Source organism: Electrophorus electricus, chromosome 12 (assembly GCF_041902795.1).
Source record: "Electrophorus electricus isolate QZ-2024a chromosome 12, ASM4190279v1, whole genome shotgun sequence".
NCBI classification, from domain to species: domain Eukaryota; kingdom Metazoa; phylum Chordata; class Actinopteri; order Gymnotiformes; family Gymnotidae; genus Electrophorus; species Electrophorus electricus.
The window spans coordinates 19,844,464-19,848,612 of NC_137508.1; positions in this window are offsets into that span (position 1 = coordinate 19,844,464).

Below are 4,149 nucleotides of genomic sequence, written 5' to 3' on the forward strand. Positions count from 1 at the left end.
TGTTTGCGTCTGCCCTTCATTCACTACTTGTATATACTACTTAAGAATCTCTTAGAAATTAATGTAATACTTTGTAGGGTTTTTGTCATTATCTTTCTTCTAAATCATTTGTAAATCTGAGTCTAAATGCCAAACTAAAATTTCCAATGTTTTTCTCAAATCTTATCCACTGATGTGAAACAAAACTGAGAAATGTAATAACAATGTTCAGTACACATTATGAGCATGTCCTGTGAAATCAGAATTAGAGGCAACAGAATTAAGCTCAAGTTTGTTCTACAAGCAGTGCAATGGAAATTTTCAGCTCTTCCCACCACCAACTTGAATACCTACCTAGCAATTGGGGGGTGGGGGGGTGGGGGTGGTATTTAGTTAACTTTCTCCATTCTTGGTGCATTATGGAATGTTATTCAGTTAGCTAGATAGCTAGCTATGTCAAATAAACCTAGCAAAGGTTGTTCCATTTCATGCACATGACTAACCTTGCCATTAACTTACATTTTTTATACTAGGCTATTAATTAGGCTATGAGCCAAATGATCATCTTAACAGAAGCACATATGGTGGCAGTTTATTAAGATAGCTGGCTAGCTAATTAGATTATTGATTTATGAAATGACTACCCAGCTAACACTACAAACCAGCAACATAATCAGGTCATAGTTTTTGGTCAGTTTGTAGCTTGTCAGCTGTCAGTAGTTCCAGTACAGTTTTTGCAGTTATAAAATTTTATTTTGTACAGCCATAACATTGTCCAACTGTAGTATATCAATTACTACAGTACAACCCACTTAAAGAAGTTGTATTTGCCCTCAAATCCTATGGTCCATAAGTGAACAAGAGGATGAAAAGATCTGATCAATTGTGAATAATGTTTGATGAAATAGTGTTTTGGCCAGAGTCTAAATTTACATTTACAGGAATTTAGCAGATGCATTTATCCAGAGTGACTTACAAAAGTGCTTTGTCATTTACTCATAGAATATATCCTAGCCAGTACAGCAGGTTAGAGTCCATTATACAAATGATCTAGAATACTGTAGAAATACAAGGATCACTGCTGCTGCCTAGAAGTACAAAATATATAAGGTCTCTCTTAAACAAAGATCAGTGCAATATACACTAAGTACTAGTTTGTTAGTCCACATCGGTGTAATAAACAATACCCTACAATAAGTAACAGTTTCAGTTAAGTCAACATAGGAGCAGTGTCACTGGTCATTTAAATATTCTATGAATAGATGGGTCTTTAGTCTGCGTTTGAAGACTGCAAGGGACTCTGCTGTCTGGACAGCAAGTGGGAGTTCATTCCACCATCTTGGAGCCAGGACAGAAAATAGTCTTGATGCTTGTCTTCCATGAGACGTGAAGCATGGTATTTCACGCCGAGCTGTACATGCTTGTGATACAGTTTGGATTGTAAGTACTTCAGGTACCGGTTGGGCTTTGACCATTGACCTCATGTATGAAGGCGCTGGTTAATTTTTGGCTTTGTAGGCAAGCATCAAGGTTTTAAATCTAATGCGTGCAGCTACTGGAAGCCAATGAAGGGAGCGCAGCAGTGAAGTGACATGTGTGAACAAGTTGTAGAAGTTTGATGGCTCTTAGAGGAAGACCAGCAAGTAGTGAGTTGCAGTAGTCTAGCTTTGAGATCACAAGAGACTGCACAAGCACCTGGGTAGCTTCCTGTGAGAGAAAGGGCCGAATCCTTCGTATGTTACAAAGGAGAAATCTGCAAGACTGGGTTAGATTGGAAACATGAGTTGAGAACAACAACTGGTTGTCCAAAGTTATGCCCGGGCTACAGGCAGCTTTGGATGGTGATACCAGAGAATTCTCCAAGGAAACTGTGAGGTCATGGTAAGGGTTGGGAATACTTGGGACAGAAGCTTAGTTTTACTGGGGTTGAGCTTCAAGTGTTGGGCTGTCATCCATGACGCAATGTCAGTCAAGCATGCTGAGACACACTTGGAGACCTGCAAGCTAGAGGGTGGTACCTGCACACATATTCTGACCTTAAAGTCTGGACAAAGCCTGCTAATCCATTAGCTGCTGCATCATCTGCTGCAACTCAAAAGACCTTTGATAGACTGACCAAGTGACTTAATGAACATACCATCTTGTTCTAGTGTTTAAATGTGTTGTTCCAATGGACCAAGAAATTTTAATAACCACAACTCTGGAGATCAGGTTCTTTACATGTTTACATATCTTTGCAGGTATACTGTATAGTACAAGTATACTGAAAGGAGTTTGTGTATTTTCCTTGAAGGATTTCCTAAAGGATTTAAAACTTATGACTCATCAACATTTAAAATGACTGGCAATCTTAGCTCATGTGGTGATATCAGCTCATTTGCATGAAAGTATGAAACAACTCAATGACTCGTAGTGATTGGGCTGAGAAAAATGTATTTCTTGAATTTTATCATGTACATCAGTATGTTTGATGAGCTCCTTAATAAGAAGTGTATGAACATACACAGCTGTGAGCCCATTCTCAATGGCATACTGAAAATGCATGACCTCAGGATAGTTTCTCTAAAAAGCATTTTTTTCACTTATAGGAAGGTAATTCTCATATTACTATCCATATTACTATCAAATATTATCCATATTACAAATCATAATCACATGGGAAAGGACTGACTTTTGAATAATGGTTACGTTGCTAACGATAATGACCAAGTAACTGGCCATGAGAATCAGAGAAGGCATCAGATAACTTACATTAGTCAATAAGCATGTACAAATACAAACCAACTTGTAAAATGACTACCAGGTAAGTAATATCTATTACAAAAACTTGGAATTATAAAGGAGCTTTTTATTTCAATTATTGTCTAAAGCTTTCTTCAGAGAAGAGTATAGGAACTGGTTTCTACTAGAACTGCTGAATTTCCCCCTCATCTTTTGTCCCTTTTGGAGAGTGTAGTTGCCTTACTTAGCCTTACTGGGAGAGTGTAGTTGCCTTACTGAGCACTTAACACTAATACTTATCAGACTTACCTATGCACTTATCTTTTAGGGGCTGGATATGTACTCCGTCTTCATTGTATCCTCCTGTTCATCCACACAAAAATACAAAACGTTTTGACAATGCAAATGTATTATTCTATTTGACAATGCCAGAGCATAACAATATTGTATAGAAAAACAAACAAACATTCAAAAGCACCTATGAATTGCTTTCACATTGAGTTATCTGCTCTTATCACCAAAAATGTAAGCCTGCAAAGTAATAATAATAAAACATATGTTTAGTCAAACTACTATACATTTAGCAAATTTAAATCTTAATTACATGGCAACAGTAATTAAGATTTAAACTCTAATTTCTAATATATTTCATGATCCATGATCTTTTCCCTTTTAAAACCACTTCTAAAACTTCACTCCTAAAACGTCTGTTTTTCTTGCATTTTCTCTTGTCTTTGCAGGGATCTCAAACACAGACAGTGGAAATTAAAATTTAAACACAGACTAAAGCTGAAATAAAATGTACTTCACACACTTACAACTGCTATGGGTTTCCAGAGTTCATGTTGCCTATAGGATTGCCAGATTTCGGGAATAACAGCTCTCCTTTATCAATCAGAAAACAAGTGTGGTGGAAATTTGAATAAACAGACGTGATTAAAAGAGTAATTTAATAAAGAAAATAGCACATACAAAACACAGCTGTGTGAGAGCTAATGCTCTGAAGCAAAGGCTCTAAAGGGGTAGACTGGCTCTGCTCCTTATACCTAAACTTCACCCCCAAAGAGGGGTGCTCTGTATCCCTACTCCTTATCGCAATGAACATTCCTGCAGTACCAGAGCACTCACCAGGACAGACAGTTTGCAAGATAAGCCTAATCCCTCTTTACGACACTTGCAGGTCACGACACATGCAGGTCATAAGGCAACATTCCCACAGTCGTTTTGTTCACACAATATACAGAGACAGAGTGTGCAGACTCTATTCATATAGGATTATATAATGAAAGGATTAACATGATTATATATGAATCATTACATATGAATCACACGATAATACATGATCGAATAATATTTTCCATCACATTGCCCCCCCTTTGATTCTGATACAATCATTTGTAATTGCATAGGGTTTAATAATGTTCTTAGTCTATAGAAGTCTTCGTCCTG